This window comes from Rhinopithecus roxellana, chromosome 17, assembly GCF_007565055.1.
Source record: "Rhinopithecus roxellana isolate Shanxi Qingling chromosome 17, ASM756505v1, whole genome shotgun sequence".
Lineage (NCBI taxonomy): Eukaryota > Metazoa > Chordata > Mammalia > Primates > Cercopithecidae > Rhinopithecus > Rhinopithecus roxellana.
Window position 1 is genome coordinate 2248179 of NC_044565.1, and position 20207 is coordinate 2268385.

Below are 20207 nucleotides of genomic sequence, written 5' to 3' on the forward strand. Positions count from 1 at the left end.
TGACTAGGTTATAAGCGTTTTCCCAGTATAACCTCAACCTTTCCATTTTATTTCTCATTGTTCAAGTCTTTGATTGTGATTATGTTTAAAAAAAAAAAAAATGAGAGGCCATTGTTTTGGACCAAGCTCCTGCACTAGGATCCCATTCCTAATTAAAGATAATTACAATTATTAAACTCAGTTTGTTGAATTTTTGGTTGACAGTTCATAGTATATACTTTGGAAGTAAAAAGTTTTGAGTTTAAATTCTAGCCATAACATTTAATAGCCATGTGACCTGGAAAATTATTTAACCATTAAATATCTCTTAAGATACTTAAAATAAATATGTAATATTAGCAGATTTTTAAAAATATGTCTATCTTCAATATTTGATATATAGTAAAATTTAGTGTATTTTAGCTGGTTCAGCTGTAGAAAATCTAGAATTTTCATTATTGAAAATAATTAGGCTTTGACAATTAAACTTTCTTTTGTCAAAGAAGGCCCATCGTACCCCTCTAATATGCAAACACTTTCTTATAGGTTATCTCAGTCATGTTTCTCCCAGCCATCAATTATATTCATCAATGATATCCTTCTGTCCTTAGCTGGACACGGTGGCTCATGCCTGTAGTCCTAGCACTTTGGGAGGTCAAGGCAGGTGGATCACCTGAAGTCAAGAGTTCAAGACCAGCCTGGTCAACATGGTGAACTCCTCTCTCTACTAAAAATACGAAAATTAGCTGGGCATGGTGGTGTGTGCCTGTCATCTCAGCTACCCAGGAGCCTGAAGCAGGAGAATCTCTGGAACCCGGGAGGCCGAGGCTTCAGTTAGCTGAGATCATGCCACTACACTCCAGCATGGGTAACAATGCCACCACCCTCCAGCATGGGTGACAATGCCACCACCCTCCAGCATGGGTGACAATGCCACCACCCTCCAGCATGGGTGACAATGCCACCACCCTCCAGCATGGCTGACAATGCCACCACCCTCCAGCATGGCTGACAATGCCACCACACTCCAGCATGGCTGACAATGCCACCACACTCCAGCATGGCTGACAATGCCACCACCCTCCAGCATGGGTGACAATGCCACCACACTCCAGCATGGGTGACAATGCCACCACACTCCAGCATGGGTGACAATGCCACTACACTCCAGCATGGCTGACAATGCGACTACACTCTGGCATGGGTGACAAAGCGAGACTCCATCTCAAAAAAAAAAAAAAAAAAAAAAAAAAAAAAATAATAATCCTTCTGTCCTTAAATTCTCATTGCTTCCATTTTTACCACTGAAGTGAAACCTTAATTCTTCTTTTTTGAACATTTTTACAACCACATTATTTTATGTTTCCAGTGATGCCTGAAACAATCTTCATAAGCCTTAAAGCTAAAAACAATATTTCTATATTGGTTAATTTAGTACTAGTTGAATATACAGGTAAAAATTGTAACATCTAAAATATTATTATTTTTTTTTTGAGATGAAATCTCGCTGTGTAGCCCAGGCAGCAGTGCAGTGGTGTGAGCTCAGCTCACTGCAACCTTCCCCACCCTAATTCAAGCAATTCTCCTGCCTCAGCCTCCTGAGTAGCTGGGATTACAGACACACACCACCACACCCAGATAATTTTTGTATTTTTAGTAGAGATGGGGTTTCACCATATTGGTCAGGCTGCTCTTGAACTCCTGACCTCATGATCTTCCTGCACTGGCCTCCCAAAGTGCTGGGATTACAGGCGTGAGCCACTGTGTCTGGCCTAAAATACTATTTCTAAACTAGAGCTGTGTGGATATGGTTTTCATAGTCTGGGTTAAATAAAATTTTAATCTTTTTATGACAATCTAAAAATAATACTAGAGTTTTTATCCCAGAAATTCAAAATGGGGTCAACATTTGAAAATGGATCACTAAAATTCACAACATTAACAATCTAAAAACAAACTATATGGTGATCTCAAAAGGTACAAAGAAAGCTTTTCATAAAATTCAACATTTATCCATGACACGACTGTCAAAAAGTAGCAACAGAAAGGCACTTCCTCAACTTGATATAAAGGCATTTACATACAAGCTACAGTTAACATCATACTTAAAGAAAAAAGACTGAATACTTCTTCCTAATAATGTGTAACAAGGCAACTTTGTACAAAGGATCTAGCTAAGACAACCAGGCAAGAAAAAAAAAAAAAGAGTTATCCAGTTTGGAAAAAAAGAAGTAAATTTTTTCTTATTTGCAAACACCTTGATCATTGATTTGGAAAATCCTAAATAATTTACCAAAGTTATAGAAACAAATACACGATTTCAGGGAGGTTACAAGATACAAGGTCAATATATACAATCAATTAATTGTATTTCTACATACTAGTGTTAAACAAATTACTCATTACACTTGTTGAGGAATAGTAAAGCAGACTTTGTTTAAAACCATCAGGATGGGTACAGGGAGTACTGCAGTGGGGTTTTGCAGTGGAGGAAAGAGATTCTGCTCAACTCCAAATACAACAGAGAAAAGTGAAAATGTATAGTCAAGGAGTAGGGTGGAAAGTTATTAAGAGTAAACATCAGGACACGGGGATTCTGATTACATCAATCATTGCTGAAACAGGACAGGGTAATCAGCAGACATAGATCTGGGAGATGGCGGCAGATGAGGAACTGGATACCAAGCCTGATGAGATATTGAGGATGGGGAAACTGACTAAACGAACTCAGTAGGATTCCTGCTAAAATTGGACAATGAAAAGACAAATGCAGAAGCTCAAATATTAGAGGCTAGTTGAGATGACAGTGCAGGAGAGCCTGAGTAGTTTGGTCAAGGAAATAATCTGTCACTAGTAATGAAAAATTCAAAATTCTAATTTGAAAAGATCCATTTATCATTGCACTTTAACCAAACAAACAAACTTTGGTATAATTCTTAGAAGACTTGTGCAAGATCTATACAGTGAGGGCAACAAAACACTGATGAAAGAAAAAAATCTGCATACATTGTGAACTATATGATGTTCATGGTTTGGAAGCCTCAGTGTTGTTCCTCAGAAGGTTTCCCCAAAATTGATCTATAGATTGAGTGAAACTTCAATCAAAATTTCACCAAAATTTTAGCAAGATTTGTGTAGTAATTGCCAAGCTTACTTTAAAATGTATACGAAAACAAAAACAAAGAAATTATAATAGCTAAAGTTTAGAAAAATAAATTTGAAAAAGTGTATTACCTGGAGACCCAAACTAACTTACTATAGAGCTGTAAGTGTAGCTTTATAATAAAATTGCAAGTAAATCAATAAAACAGACTGAAGCATACATGAATAATTGATTATCAATAAAATAAAGATAGCAAGGCAAATGGAAAGAGAAAAGATGGTCTTTTCAATGAAAAGACCCTAAGTAAGAAAACAAAAAAAGATACTATAAAAACAAAAAATATGGTTTTATCTCACATGACATACAAAAAACGACTCAAACTTAAGCATAGCCCTACATGTCAAACCTAAAATTCTAACACTTCAAGAATTAAACATAAGAGAAAAACCTTTGTTACCTTATTAAGGAGAGGTTTAAGTTTTACCAAAAAAGCATGATCCATACATTTTAGGGCTTTTTTCAGTTTGTGTTTCATTTCAGGTAGTTTCAATTGCTGTTGCTTCAAGTTCACTAATCTTTTCTTTTACATTGTCAAATCTTCTATCAGTTCCATTCAGTGTCTTCATCTCAGGCATGAAAGTTTTTCATTTCTAAAAGTTTGATTTGAGTAATTTTATAACATTTATTTATTGAACCACTTCTGTATTCTACTTTTTGAACATGTGGAATTATTAAAACAAATTATTTTAATGTATTTGCCTAGTAACTCAGTAATTTTTCTTTATATTGATTGACTTTTCTCTTCATTGTGGGTCAAATTTCCATGCTTCTTTACATAACTGATTCGATTTTGAGAATTTTAGTTTGTTGGGTTTTCGATACTTTTTATTTCTTTAAATATACCTGTCCATTGTTCTATGACTTGGAAACAACTTAATTCTTCCAAAGCTTCCTTTAACCTCTATTAAGCAGGACACACATAGCCTTTTGTCTAAGGCTAATTTTATCTACATTGAATATACTTCAAAGTAATTATACCCTACCAATTATGAGATTTTCTATTCTGACCATTGGAAAAAGACATTTTCTTCCCTTGTATAGTGCTAATAATTATTTCTCCTACAAAATTTAACTCAAAATGGATCAGGAATATAAACACAAGAACTAAAACCATAAACTCTTAGAAGAAAACGTAGGGATAAATTTTTATAACCTTGAGTTTGACAATGGAATCTTAGGACACTGAAAGCATGAGTAACAAAAGGAAAAATTGGTGAGTTGTACTTCATTAAAATTAAAAACTTTTGTGCATAATAACCTACAAAGTGGTAGAGAATATTTGTAAATCATACATCTGATAAGGGTGTAGTACTTCGAATATATAAATAATGTTTACAATAAAAAATGAAAAGATTCCCAAATCAAAAATAGGCAAAATATTTGAATAAACATTTTCTTCAAAGAAGGTATGCAAATAGTCAATAGGCACATGAAAAAATTGCTCAACATTTTTAGTCATTAAGGAAATATAAGTCAAAACCACAAGAGGGACCATTTTATACCCTCTCGGATGGCCATAAAGAAAGAGACAGACCCAGCACTTTGGGAGGCTGAGGCGGGCATATCACAAGGTCAAGATATCAAGACCATCCTGACCAAACGGTGAAACCCTATCTCTACTAAAAATACAAAAATTAGCTGGGCGTGGTGGTGCACAGCCTGTAGTCCCAGCTACTTGTGAGGCTGAGGCAGGAGAATTGCTTGAACCCGGGAGGAGGAGGTTGCAGTGAGCCAAGATCACGCCACTGCACCCCAACCTGTTCACAGAGTGACACTCCATCTAAAAAAAAAGAAAAAGAAAGAGACAGAGTGCATATGTGTGCAAGAGAGGGCTAGTGAGCCACAGACTGAAAGAAGGGAGGGAGGTAGGGAGGGAAGGAAGAAGGGGAGAGAGGGAGGGAGAGAGGGAGGGAGGGACAGAGGGAGGGAGGGACGGAGGGAAGGATGGAGGGAGGAAAGAAAGAAGGAAGAAAAGAAGGAAGGAAGAAAAGAAGGAAAGAAGAAAAGAAGGAAGGAAGGAAAGAAGAACTGCTGGCAAGGATGTGAAGAAATTGACATACTAATACATTACTGGTGGGAATGTACAATCGTTCAGTTATTGTAGAAAACATTTTGCAGCCCTCAACAAGTAAAACATACATCAGGCATGGTGACTGATGCCTGTAATACCAATGTTTTGGGAGGTCAAGGTGGGACGATTGCTTGAGGCCAGGAGTTTGAGACCAGACTGAGCAACATAGTGAGACCCTGTCTCTACAAAACAACTTTTAAAAATTAGCTGGGTATGGTGGCATGTACTTGCAGTTCAAGCTACTCTGAAGGCTGAGGTGGGAGGATTGCTTGAGCCCAGGAGTTAGTGGTTACAGTGAGTTAATGATTGTACCTCTGCACTCCAACATGAGTGACGAGTGACAGTGAGACCTTGCCTCTTAAAAAAAAAAAATGAAAAATAAAAAAAGTTACCATAGAATTACCATATGACCCAGCAATTATAGCCAAAAAAAAAAAAAAAAAAAAAAAGAGACGAGGTACTTAAACAAGTGCATGTATACACACATTGATAACAGCATTATTCACAATAGCCAGAAGGTGGAAACAGCCCATGTATCAATCCCCAGATGAACAGATATTATTGGATATCCGGTGAAGACGCGAGGGTTATCCTCTGCAGATCTCTCTTCTCTTACACTGCTGTAATCTCTACCTGCTGTGCCTCACTTTAGATTCTCTGCTCCATCTTTCTTTCTGCTTTCCCTTTCCCTTTTCCTTTTCCTTTCCTTTCCTTCTTTCATTCCGGGAGACTGGAGTTTTATCAAATCAGTCTCTCCAAGGATTTGGGGAGCAGAGTTTTTAAGGGTAAGTTGGTGGCTGGGGGGGAGGCTAGTGAGCCGGGAATGCTGATTGGTCAGGGATAAAATAATAGGGAGTCAGAGCTGTCTTGTTGCGCGGAGTCAGTTCCCGGGTGGGGGCCACAAGATCAAATGAGCCAGTTTATTGATCTGGCTGGAGCCAGCTGATCCATCAAGTGCAGGGTCTGCAAAATATCTCAAGCAATGATCTTAGGAGCAGTTGAGGGAGGGTCAGAATCCTGTAGCATCCAGCTGCATGACACTGAAACCATAATTTCTAATCTTATGGCTAATGTTAATCCTACAAAGGCAATCTAGTACTGTCTTTAAAAAAGAGCTACCTCTGACCTCCACCTGGAATCCTAATACTTATACTTTAGTTTGCAAACTCCCTTTAGGTAATAAACTGGGAAACTGTGGACTCACCTCATTGATATCCTCTGTCAAAAGTGTCCCTGTCCTGCATTGCTCAATATCCAAAATCTAAAAACCATTGTAATATGTGTATTGTCCAGCGTTAGCTGTTTTGTGATGGTAAATCCAGTGTCTGTTATCCTATTGTGGCCAGAAAGAGAAATCAGAATTTGTCTTTTAATGAAGTGCTCTCAACTTAGATTTTACGTATTTGTTCTCAGGTTTGAATTTTATAAACATATACATATGTACTTAGGCACACACACACATACAGATATATTTCTGCTTAGAAGATATCATGTACTACTTAAGCATGAGTAAAACTGATCTCAATCTTCCTGAAGAGAAGTGTACATGCATATAATCACTATGATATTTCTAATTTTATTTTATTCACTGTAGCAACAGGAATTTCCAGCACCATAAGGCTCTTATCTCAGTGAGTACCATCCTGAAGCTCTTCTCAGAGCACAAATGTTGCTGTCTAATTAGATACCACAGCCCAAAGTGGAAGAAAATAGGAAATACACCTGTCCGTGAAACTTATTAATGATGCCTAGCCTTTAATTCTCATGGGTAGATGATTTCCATGGGTTCTCTGATATTCCAAGGTGATTAGACTGACAAGAACAAAAATTTTCTAATGATATATCTTGACAAGGAACCACCACTGAAAGCAAAGGAAACCCATATATCAAGAGAAAGGATACCATTTTTTTTTTTTTTAAAGAATGTTTGCTGGGCAAGACAAATTTGATTAGCTGCTTCTGCTCAATGTGTGGATGGAATAGAGAGCCATGCATCCTAAGCTAAAGGGTCATATGTACCTATATTCCATCCTTTTTAAGTAATTGCTTTTAAGTAATTTATTTTAGAGGATTGCTTTTAAAATGAAGAATGGCATGTCAGTCCTGAAAGTATGTTTTGTGGTTGTGTTATTCTTGTACTTAAAATTATTTGCTTAGTAATCTCAGCTCATTTTTTATGTTCCTAGAGCAATTCATAGGAAAAATAGTTATAAATCAACTGGTTTCAGAGTAGAATGTCAAAAGGAAACTTGTATTAGTATGTTCCATGCTGGCATCACCCTCCGTGTCATCTCCCTTCCACTCCTCCACTGTGATCAGAGAACAAGGTCACGCCAGCCCACACATCAGCTGTGGCTTGTTTCTCCTAGTGTCCTGTGTTCTTTCATGCTTCCACTGCTTTGTAATTATTGTGCTTCCACCTGGAAGACCTTCCATACAATCTCCATCCTAAGCAAATTTACTCACCTTTCAAGACCTGTTCCTGTTGTCAGTGGCATCTTTTAATGGAATCTTTCCCAACGTCACTAGTAAGTTAGGTAGCACATCTTCCTTTAAACCGCTCCACCATAGAGACTATTGCATTCCAGAACAGATTTGACTCCAGAGTTGGAATCCCTCATTATCTCTTGAGCTTCTGGAAAGTCTGGCCCCTGCTTAAACCATTTTTGGATGTTCTGTCCTCAGTGCATAATAAACCTTTAAAATAATTACTGGGGGAAAAAAGCAAGGAAGAAGGGATAGACCACAGTGGATAAAGAAAAACTAAATAAGTAAATACCTTATTGCAGGCATTAGGCAGAATAAAGATAAGAGACTATCCCTATTCTGATATTTGCACAGTTGGACAACCCAAATCACCAAAATTTGGTCATAACATCTAAATTAACATGATCTTGATAAACTCATGTACTTTGAAAGGTTCAGATCTTTAAACAACAGGGGAAATCCTAACACGAGACAATGTGATCATGACTTTAAATGCTATGAAACCTGAATATATGGAATGTATAATAAAATTTTGTATGTGAAATATTAGCTAAAGGGTTAAACAGATTAATATTTAATGATATCTCCATTGGTTAATCTTATATTGGCTTTTTTTAAAAAAATTAATTGACATGGTTTTCTCACTAGATCCCGAGAAGCAATAGTAAGATATCAGGATACACTATACCTTGTTTACAGTTTAGTAGAGGTGATAAAATACATCTTGAAGAAAGATTTTAAATAAATTTCCACCTTTTGTGGAGGACAGAAAGCAGTATTTTATTTCCAGCCTGGACCACTCAATACTAGCTTGATAAATCATGAAAAAAATATATATATATATATATGTGTGTGTGTGTGTGTGTATATGTGTGTGTGTGTGTGTGTGTATATAAATATATATATCTTGGCCGGGCACGGTGGCTCATGCCTGTAATCCTAGCACTTTGGGAGGCTGAGGCAGGTGAATTACGAGGCCAGGATTTCAAGCCCATCCTGGCTAACATGGTAAAACCCCGTCTCTATTAAAAATACAAAAAATTAACCGGGCATGGTGGCAGGCGCCTGTAGTACCAGCTACTTGAGAGGCTGAGGCAGGAGAATGGCGTGAACCCAGGAGGCGGAGCTTGCAGTGAGCTGAGATCGCGCCACTGCACCTCAGCCTGGATGACAGAGTGAGATTTCATGTCAAAATAATAAATAAATACATAAATACATAAATACATAAAAATAAGTCACCCTCTACAGGACTCATTGAAAATATGAAGACCTAAGAAACCTCCGGCTACAATAATCACACACAAGAAAATATTTTCATGATTGAAATTAAATGCAAAAGTATTGAGAGAATATTAATAAGGAGGAAATTGAGCTAGGGAGTCTAAATTAATAAAGAAACCCCAAAGGACTAGACAAAATGTTAAAACACAAATACAGAGCTCATGGTTGTGACCGCATCCCACTAGTTAGCCATCACTAGGCAAGGTGAGCATTTCACAATTAATAAAGAAAGTTTGCGTACCTATGAAAGAGGCTACCAGACTAATGTATTTACAAAATATTAAGAAAAGTTGCCAAGTACATAAAAATGACCATTCATCAGATGATAGCTTTCTTCGTGTTAAGCTGGGCTATATTTGAAGTTAGAGTGAAATTTTCTTTTGCCATGACTGTGCCCTCAAACATTTCTATAAATACTTTCTACACTTTAAGAAATACTTGTCTTCATATAGGAAAACATGCCAATATTTTTCAGAGCAATCCCAATTCATATCTGAATTCTGCAATAAGCTATGTAGTACCTCGGTTGCTTTTTTTCTTTATTCTCAAGAATGTTGGACTTTCAAAGCAATGATGACCCCTTGGGGCACAGATTTAAATGATTTTGTTTAAAAGGAGGTTGATATCTACTGTCTATTTACTAAACATTAAATTACTTCCTGCTAAAGATATGAAATAATCTGTTTTTGATCAGCTTCCAACAAAACATATTGTGTCTAGCAGGATCCCATTTGCTATTTTGAGTCCACTGTGTCACAAATTTTCGAGTTTTTAAATCAGGTGTCTTAGTTCAGGCTGCTATAAAGAAGAATATCATGGACTGTGTGGGCTTAAAAAGCAAATATGTATTTCTTATCATTCTGGAGGTTGGGAAGTCCAAGCCAGCGTATTTGGCGTCTGACGAAAGTTGCCTTCTTGATGTATCTTCACATGGCTGATAGAGAGCTCTAGCCTCTTCAGATTCTTCCCATGCTTAATCTTATTCATGTGGACTCCACCCTCGTGATTTAATCATCTCCCAAATACCCTGCCCCTAAATACCTCACTTTGGGGATTAGACCTCAATTTTGGAGGAACACAGATATTCAGCCCATAGCAGCAAGCGTATTTATTTTGGTCAAAATAAAAATAAGATAAAACCTAGACATTTAGATCTCAAAAGTTATATAAAAATTAGATTTAAAGCAGTTGGCATTAAAGCACAAACTCATTTGTGCATCTGTTGCTCACAAAATACATTTATTCAATCCAAATTAAACATTTGCTAGTAAAATCTTAACTACAATTATGCCTTCCCCCCACCCACCTCTTAAGTATTTTCATTTCTGAACAAAATGCACTTTCAAAACTCCTGATCTTTTCTGAAGTCATAAGCAAAATAAGAAGGCTAATTTCAGAAATTTACCAATGCTTTTTTTTTAACCTTTTATTGTGACCGAATAATAGCATACTACAAGTGAGCCACACTTAAGGGGAAAAAAAATGTAGCAATTATTTGAATCATTCTTTTTTAGCAGAATTAGCATAGGAGAATTAGCAGACCTATGAAACTGTAATTTTTGAATACTCAAATGTTTCAAGGAAAGTGTTAAATAGTTGTTGCTTAGCCTAGTGTTCTGAAAGTTTCTTCTAGTACAATATAATCCAATTTTCTATACAAAGAAAGAAAGCTTTTATTGGAAGGGATAGCTCAATTTTTACCAAATTATACATAGTTTGTAACTAGGCTCAGTGAAAAAAAAATTGCTATAATAATTCAAAGATTAATGATTCAAATCTATAAAATACATTACTATCTGTAGATAAATCAGTTACTGGAAAATAAGGATCACATAGTCCAGTTACAAGGTGAAGGGCTATGCCATCCTTGAATATCTGTTTCTATGACTACAATGACCAAATATATGGCTCTGATATGAGCATTCTGTTTTATTTTGTAGAGTTGTTTTCTGGCCAGGCTCTTTAATCTGCAGATGAAATCAATTATGATTTCTATAGTAGAATGTTCCAATTGGAGTCTAAGAAATTCAGATATTTCTAGCCTTTATTTGACATTACTGAGCTATTTTGAGAGTAATTACTTGCAATGGCACTAAAAAGCAAATTGGAAGAATACCTATTCGGAGTCAAAAGATTGAAATGGTTTGTTCACCAGAGGGCAGTGAAATGATGACTGCATCACTGTTTTTGTCAATAGTGAATATTTTGTCATCTAGGTATGATAAGATTAATACCTACTGAGTGGACAGGGTCTGCTTTCTGTCACATTCAAGACCAAGCATCACTGCTCTGGGGTTTCTCTGGCAGAGTACATTACACAAGGAAGAGACTCAATCTTTCCAATTCTGTATTTTATAAAAATTTGAAATTCTAATTGTTTGGAGGCCTTCAAACATCTCATAAATATTTTGCATGTAATAAAATCTCATGAACAGTTGTCAAACATTGTGAGGATTTTACGTACTTAGAAAAGCATCAACAACTATAAAGGGAGGAGCTGCTGGGCCTTTATTGGGAAGAGAACCATGCTTGATCCCAAGGCTAATGTATCGATAACTTCAGGGATATCATTTGCACTAAGAGCTATATAAATGATGTTCCCTATGCTGATGTGAAATTCCCATTGGGAACTCCTCAAATTCCTGATGAGAGGAAGTAGCTATGCAGAGGGAATGATTTTCTGTGAGTGCCATGGAAATCATACAAGAAGCAGATTCTACGTATGCTTTCAATAGTAGATATTTCCCATAGCATTTTTATCCTAAACTTCAGAAACCTTTCTTTATGCAGTTCATTTTGTATTTTCAAATGCTTCAGGGCAAATTCAGAGTCATGGGGCAAGGCAGAACTCTTAGGCTGTATTTCTAATACATTCAGCTTTTCTTAATACAGCAAAAAGGGTCTGAGGCTGAGATTGACACAAAAATTCCGAGTTTCATTTCTGGCATTTGTCATGAATTCCTCATTATCCTTGTTAAACTCCTGAAACCATATCTGTGCATCCATTTCCTTGTTTTCCCTAGAACACTGGAAGTACATCACAGTGTCATTGTAAAATACTTACGAGATAGTAAATGCAACTCACATTAAGTATTACAACATGTCATAAAATGAACGCCCTTTTCATTTAAAAGCTCCACTTCTCAGCCTCGGGTTTGGATATTATGTATGCATTAATTTATGTCAATATTTCTGTCCTATCACTTGTGGACAAGATAAATGTGTTAGAATTCATTTACAGGGATGTTAGGAGTAGTTTTAATTTCCACACTCTTCTATACGTGTTTTTTCCCTAATTGTGGATTTTATCAGTATTTGCTAATTTAAGGAGAATTTTTCCTTTCTTTGAATTAGGTAGACATTCATAAGGTTACACTCAGAATTGTATTCTGTCACAAGCTAAGATTGCTGGATCTTTAATTTTCCTCTAACATATAATCTGATGCAAATTGAACCATAGAAGTTCAGCTTTTATTCTAACCTGTAGGATGTAAAGTGCTGAGATCAAAAGTTTTGAAACTGGAATTTGAATTCCTGGTCCACAAAAGTCTTGCTTTGTGATCATAGGAAATGGTTACTTTCTCTTCAATATTTATTTCTTCTGTGTTTCAAATAAGCACTATAATGTTTGCCACACACATTCTCACTTTCAATTATGATAATGAAACTAAAGATTAAGAGATTAATTCTACCAGTGATCAAGATGATAAAGGATTAATAAAACACATTAAGTCGCTGTTTGGAGGCGTAAGAAAATAGCGAGGGCAGACATGAGAAGGGAAGAATACCAAGGGGAGCCCCTGTTCACTTGCTTTTGCCTCAGAAAATTTGCCGTTCACATTATAGGTATATGGAGGCCATGGTGGCCTAAAGACTTGGGTATCAAAGTGGGCTGGGGAGACACAGTCTGGAGTTGAAGGCTCCCAGATTGACAAAGACTTAGGAGCAAAATACCAGATGCAAGTGCCAAAAATAAGTGAGTCTGAAAGGCATAAATGATTTCTCCTATTAGGCATTGCCCAGTCCTTAAGGTTTTTATGTGCCGGGTAAGACTCCTAGAAAGTAAAAACCAATACCCGAAGGGCTAAAAAGCTGAGAAGATATTTTGGCAGCCTCAGTACAAAGAAGTTAGAATTCATGACTAGTCAAGGTGGTAAAAAGAAAGACAGGCTGGGCGTAGGGGCTCACGCCTGTAATCCCAGCACTTTTGGAGGCTAAGACAGGCAGATTACCTGAAATCAGGAGTTCAAGACCAGCGTGGCCAACATGGTGAAACCCCTTTTCTACCAAAAATGCAAAAATTAGCTGAGCGTGGTGGCCTAACTCAGGAGGCTGAGGCAGGAGAATCCCTTCAACCCAGGAGGCGAAAGTTTGCAGTGAGCCGAGATCCCACCATTGCACTCCAGCCAGGGCAACAGAGCAAGACTCCATCTCAACAACAAAAAAAAAAAAAAAAGAGAGAGAGAGAAAGGAAAAAGAAAGGAGGGAGGAAGGGAGAGAAGGAGGAAAGGAAGGAAAGGAAGGAGGGAAGAAAGGAGAGAAGAATTTCAAGTGAGACCCGAGAATACACAGTATAAATGGGAACTCTACCCTAGTAACAAGGCAGCCTACAACAGGCCAGCCCAGGGATAACTGGAAAGACATACTCCACTGGAATATGATGTTTTGCTTGTATTTGTCTACCTGCCAGAGTAAAATTTAACCCTTTTTGGAGTAAAAGAGCATTACCCAAAGCATAGAATATCTGCTATTTAGTGAAAGATTAATAGGCAAGCCAACAAACAAACCAAATGACGAAAAAAAAATCCAAGATAAATAATAGACAAAAAAAATCTAACAGTGATCTAAATGTTGGAGCTATGAGAAATAAACTTTAAAATAACCACGCTTAATATGTTCAGAAAATACAAAAGAAAAAAAATATTTCTGGAAACTGAAAGAAATTCTGGAAATTTTAGAAAGGAAGATAAAAGTAACAAATTAAATATTCAAGAGATAGGTTACATAAAATAATATAAAATGATGCTCATATATCTTACATGAAGGAAATTAAAACTAAGCAAAGGAGATATAATTATGTTCATATTTAAATTAAAAATATTTTTAAATGTACTAATAATAGGATGATAGTATTACTGCTGGCACTGGTGGTGAGCTTATAAAATTAGTATTACAATCCTAACTGTGCAAAATTTTTGGTAGTAACCACTAAAATTAAACACACACAATTTATTACATATGAGGAACCTATTCATATCTTCAAAAATGTATGTACATGACCATTGATAGAGGCATTATTCATAATAATTTCAAACTAACAATCCAATTGCTTATCAAGGGTAGGATGAATCGTGTTTTAGTAATTAATAGACTATAACCCAGCAATAAAAATGTAAAAGTTCTGCTACACAAAACAATATAAACATATTGGATAGACATAATATAGAGTAAAGGAAACCAGATGAAAAGCAACAGACCATATAACTCTTAATGTGAAGTACACAAAAAGACATTGTTAATTTATGATGTTAAAAGTCTCATTAGAGATCACCTTTAAGAGACAGGAGTTTAACAGAAGAAAGTACAAGGAAAGCTTCTGTCGTGCTAATGTTGTTCTTTTATCGGGGTGATCATTAGAGATGTTTATACATTTTAAAAACTCATACACAAGATCAGCACACATAACTTTATCCTGTAGTTCACTTTAAAAGTTTTAATAATTTTGAGAATTAGATTGCATCATACAGGAGTACGCTGAAAAAGTTAAAAAGAAAAGCATGATACTATTTTTACCAACTTATTATTTCTGATTCTCAATTTTACATTTGAGAAACCAAAATAAATAGATATTCTTTTTGATTAAAAAAGCAAGATATCTCCACGGACGGACTGATCGCTGATCTTTCAAGCATCAGATGCTCCCAAGTAGTACACTGTCAATATTGGATTTACTAAAACTAATTTTAAATTCTAAAATGTCATTTCAATTTACCTTCTATCAACTGAAAATTATGTGCATAAAAAGACATTTCCTTTGCCTAAGGATCAGGTTGCTGGAACCTGGCAAGGTCCCTTTGAAGGGTAAAAAATCTTTTTTACCTGGGGAATCCAATATTTATTTGAGCCTGCCGAACACTCTGAGGCATAACAATAAAATATTTTGAACAAATGGTGTCAAATAAGGAAGAGAAATAACATATGCATAAATGGGAATCTGGTTGCACTTTTTACTTAAGGATGTGGAATTAATAGCTATTTATTAATCACAATTTTTTATGTCATCAGTAGCCAATCAATGCCATAAACGAATAGAACAGTCCCTTTGTATAACATTAAGCCACCTGAACTCGTGCGCCTCTACAAATGTTTTCACAGATATTTTGCCCAAGTATTTGATGCAGAAACCCATTTGTAATGTATAAATATGGACATTACCAATATAATAAATTATATCTACTCTAAATAATTCTATGACTAGAAATTACCTTAGAAATCTCCTTGTCTCATTCCCTTATTTTGCATATTCAAAAAATTAAGTGAGATAGGTGAGCTTAGTTGGTAAAACTCACAAGGCTTTCTCAATCTAAAATTAGACCCAGATTTTCTGATTATTATTATTATTTTTCTTTTTCCAATGGGCTTTGAAATAGTTGCTATAAAAACAGCATCAAGGTAGAACTCAAGCCTACTCCCAATGCCTCCCATTCTTCCAGAGCTAGCCTAACAGTTAAGTTTCAGACTAACTTCTGTAGTAAGAATTACAGCAACAACAATAATAGTCCTGTTAAAAGAAACTAAAACTCACTGATACATGTAAGAACTGAAGGATTCTAGAACAGAGAGTTGTGTATGGCTCATAAGAGTTAGGGGTGGCGTGATGGAACAGAAGTTAGGGATTGGTGAAATTTCAGATGGAAAAGTTTGTTAAGGCTAGACTGAGCAGGTCTTACTGCTGGATCAAATTATCTGGACATTTTTGTATAATACAGAATCTTTGTTTCTAAAGTGATGATGAAAGGGAATATTTCTTGAAGTATCTCCAATACTTTGGTGGGGTCTTTGTTAGTGGCTTAGGGGCAGTTTCGATATAGCAAGTCAAAAAATTCTAATAGTAAATTGCCTGATGGAATGCTATTGCAGTCAAAAATTAAAGCATTGACTAACCTGTTTCCTGGGACGTACTGCTGTTTAGTAGCCTGGTAATCTTCTCCACATTTATGACCATGGATATTATATGAAAAGTCAGTGCAGAGTGATTGGTAGTGAATATTACCTACTTGGAGAGCACAGCTAGGGTGGACAGCCTCAACATCACACTCTTCCATATTTCCACATTTGTTTTCTCTGTCTCTGAAAGCTCAGGTTTTTTAATTCACCTATTTAAAGTCTGTGTAAATAAGGCAAATCCCCTGTTTTATTGTTGCTTTGCCCTCCCCCCAACTCATCATTCTGTTCCTTATCCTCAGATTTCGTCTTATACGTGCCATTTATCTTGCACGTGAGTGGCCCTAATGATGAAGCTGAACAGATCATTGGATATTAATAGATAGATATAACACCTCTTTTTTTCTTTCCTTCTTTTTCCTTTCTTTCCTCTTTTATGCATTAAAAAACATTCTTGAGTACCTATGCTCTTCTATGTGTGATTGTGCTAAATTCTGGAGAGATAAGCAAGATCTAGTTCCTGATTCTGGGCAGTTAGCACAATGAGAACACCAGCAGGAAATGTAGATGAGCCTCTGTGTTCAAAGAAACAGCAAATGGTAATGGGTGGATTCAGCACAGAGGCTGAAAAAGTAGATGAAAGAGAAGAACCTGATTAAAATGGCTTTTCCAAAATGAGAATTCTTACCTCCAAAAGATTAGATAATTTACCAAAGGCCACCCAATATGTAAGTGGCAGAAGCATCTCTCAAACTCCTCCTCTCAGTCCAAGTCCTATCCTCTTCAGAATTACCAGACCAATGTTATTCAACTGTTTTCAACCTCTTCCTAACTTTGCCTTCAATCTTGTTTCTTCCATTTTCCTGTGGTAAAACTTTAAAATTCTATTGAGATTTCCATTACTACAAACTCAAGTTTCTAGGTTTGTTCTTCCTTGTCATGACCACAGGACGCTAAATTCTCTTAAACTCTAAAACAAAAAAGCATTTAATCAGCATAAATTTTATATTTTACATCCATACAACTGCTTTTCATTTTCCTAGGCATTATTTCTTCAAGTTGGAGCTCACTGGTAAGTCGTATCCACATAGCTGATAAATGGAGAAGCCCTTCAACTGAGGGTGGAAGGGGCAGGTTCCCTTACTCATCCCCTCACCCACAATAATATTGGTTTGCTCCCTAAAAAGATCATGTATTTGGTAATTACTAGTGGAAATGACAGCGTGAGTCTTACATCTCATTTTTTTTTTTTTTTTTTTTTTTTGGAGACGGAGTCTTGCTCTGTCGCCCAGGCTGGAGTGCAGTGGCCGGATCTCAGCTCACTGCAAGCTCCGCCTCCCGGGTTTACGCCATTCTCCTGCCTCAGCCTCCCGAGTAGCTGGGACTACAGACGCCCGCCACCTTGCCCGGCTACTTTTTTGTATTTTTTAGTAGAGACGGGGTTTCACCGTGTTAGCCAGGATGCTCTCGATCTCCTGACCTCGTGATCCGCCCATCTCGGCCTCCCAAAGTGCTGGGATTACAGGCGTGAGCCACCGCGCCCAGCCAAGTATTACATCTTTGTAATCATTGTACATCTTTGTAATCAATGACAATCCTGGATCCAAATTTGTCCAAGATTTCAAAAGAGAAAGTGATGTTGAAGAAATTTAAACTCAAAGTTTTCTGACTTCAGGTTATATGTTCTTATAACTATACCATACAATTTAAAGTTTAGTGTTTCATTCTTGCTCCTACCCAAGTTTCCTGTTGCGAAACATCTTTAAATCTATGTCTGAGAAGGGTAAAGTGGGTTGTGTAAACTTTTGGTTTCCATCTGCAGATACAGAAAGGTGGAAAGAACACTGCTTCCAAACTTTCAAGAGATAGCCAAGCAAGCCACTTGTTCACAACTTTGCTTGAACATACTGAGGTTGCAGACCAACCAACTAACCCAGAGTTAGGAAGAAGTCATGTGTCTTTAGGGGGAGAAGAGGCAGGTGCTTTGGCTTACCTGGGAAAGATGCAAGTCAAAAGTATTTACCTAGAGATGTGATGACTTGGGGGAGGCCAGCTGATTATTCTCCGAGAGAGGGTGAAGTCCCTGGGAGATGCAAATATTTGGGGGTCTATATCCTCTTGCAGACTCTTGTTTCCCCACAAATACCATAAGATGTTCCTAGAAAAGATTGGGAGAGTCATCAGACATTCTTTCTCACATTCCAAAACTGGAGGAGGAAATAAAAGCTGATTAAGGAGAGGGGGAAAACCAAGGTAGAACCTCAACTTAACGTTTCCTGTATGAAACAAAAGTATGAATCTTTGGAGGGAGAAAGTAAACACTATGAAGCTGAGGGTATCCGTTTATAGCTATTGCAGCTGTGGAAAGGACCAGGAAAAGTCCCTATAATTCTGGGGGAAGATCTAAAATAGCTTCTAGACTCAGAACTGTAAGGGAGGAAAAACTGAAAAGACTATGTCCTCAAGACCCATAGACATGGTGCTTATTTAGGACTGAGACTGTGGTCCAAACAACAGAAAATTTCCCCCCAGTGCCCACCAATCCCTTAAGCAGGCTAGCAAACCCCTCACAAGTAACTGGCCAGAGACAGACCCTTGCTAAGGTGCAGCACAAAGGAGAGCCCTAAAGCTGAGGGTAAAGAAGACATTGAAAAAACAAATAAAAAATTACTGAACACAAAGCATCCTCTGGATAATTTAATACCTTTTCACAGACAGAGGGTAATCACAGGGAAAACAAACTTCAAACCCAGCTCCATTTCTAATTATATTAACTCAAAGCTGAGCCTAAAGGCCTAGTAGAAGAAAGAGTGTTACCATTCTAGGTGTCAAATCTATCTTCCTAAGTCCCAACTCAGCTACCCAAGCTATGTGCCTTTTGTAATAAAATTACACATGGCTAGAAAAAACAATGGACTCCTGGGACAAAAAACAATCATCACACCAGATTCATATATATGACACAGATGTAGCAAATATCTGTTAGGTAATTTAAGATAACGCTGATGCTTATAACAGCGATAAGCAGCAATAAGAAATTGATATCATACATCATCAAATATGGTACATTAGAAGTGGTACATCACCAAAAATGTATGCCCTCAGTCTAATTACGAGAAAACATCAGACACACACAAATCAAGAGATATTCTACAAAATACCTGAAAAGCATTCTTCAAAATGTCAAGGTTATGAAAGACAAGAAAATACTCAGGAACTGTCACCAGCTCCTTAGAAGAATAAGAAGACATACAACAATTAATGAAATGAGGTTTCCTGGATTGGATTCTGAATTGGAAAAAAGAATATTAACAGAAATTTGGTAACATGTGAATAAAGTTTGTAGTTAATAGTGCACCAATGCTGATTTCTAAGTTTTGACAACTGTACTGTGTAAGGTGTTAACATTAGTATAAGCTAAGGGAAGAATTCTTGAGAATGCTCTGTATTATTTTCACAATTCTTTTTCAAGTCTAAAATATTCATTAAAAAGTCTTGGTTTGCCTGCTAATGTAGTCAACAAATATTTGTTGGATGCCTGGTATGTCCTGGGCATTTTAGGAGGCATTGAAAAAATATTTCATGGCTTCATGGCATTTATAGTCTACTAAGGAAGACAGATATTACTTAAGTAAGCTAATAAGTATTTTGTTACAAATCCTTAATGAAAGCTAGACTATAGCATAAGAAGCTATCAAATGGGGCATTTCCTGAGAACAGTGACGGTCTACACTAAATTACCACGCAAGCAACCCTGAAGGTCAGAAGTTTAACTTCCCAGAGAAGTTAAAATTCTTGAATAACATGGTGTGTTAAAATCTATTTAAAGAACACAAGGATAAGCAGCACGAAAGAGATGGGTAAGTGAATCTACTTAGGATAGGCTACAGGTGGGATGGGAGGGCCACACACTACCTGAATCCTGTGTTTTCAATAGTCCTATGTTCTGTATGCCACTCAGCCGCATCACATCACCTTTCTCATTGATGACATTTTTATCAGACCAGAGTCGAAGTTCAAGCAAAGGAAATTTACAGATAGAAGATGCCCAGGACCAACAAC